This window comes from Aptenodytes forsteri, unplaced genomic scaffold (genome assembly GCF_000699145.1).
Source record: "Aptenodytes forsteri isolate BGI_AS27 unplaced genomic scaffold, ASM69914v1 Scaffold471, whole genome shotgun sequence".
Classification (NCBI taxonomy): domain Eukaryota; kingdom Metazoa; phylum Chordata; class Aves; order Sphenisciformes; family Spheniscidae; genus Aptenodytes; species Aptenodytes forsteri.
The window spans coordinates 1290702-1291350 of record NW_008795862.1 but is presented as its reverse complement, the minus strand read 5'-3'; positions in this window follow the sequence as shown (position 1 = coordinate 1291350).

Genomic DNA, 649 nt, shown 5'->3' with positions numbered 1-649 from the left:
CCCCCCCCCCCTTCCCTCTGCCCCTGGCCCACCCCACCAGCCAGGACCAGGCACCCACGGGTGTCCCCGCCGGGCCCTGGCGAGGGGAACGGGACAGCCAAACCGGGCTGCTCTCTGCTTGATTTTCCAGCGCCCGTGCTGGGCTCTGCCTTGGACACGGGGGCTTCTCCGAGCCCCGTTCCCCACCATCGTCTTCTCCTCCGGCCGGAGGCAGGCTGCTGGAGCCGGGTCCCTCTGCTCCAGGGGAGGCAGCAGGGCTGGGCACCAGCTTTTGGGTTAAAAAGAGAATAAAAATTGCGTGTTCTCTCTCTCCTGTCTCAGCCAGGGAGGGACTGAACCACGGCAGCATCCTGCCTTGTGCTGGGCAGCATCTTTGTCTGTCTGTCTGCTCTTTTGCAAAGATCCGAAGCTTTTGTACACGTCAAATAAAGATGTTCCCAGCTCAACCAGACGCTGCGTCCTCGAGTCCTGTTTGTGCCGCGGAGGAGGGAGGATGCCCCGACCCCGCTTCGAGGCTGCTGTTGCTGTAACTCTGCCCTGGGGAGAGGGTTGGTTGGATGTGTTTGGTTTTTTTTTTTCCAGGGCTGATTTCATGCTCCAGCTCTCCATAAACAAAACCCAAATAAACTCCCCCCCCCCCTCCCCCCCC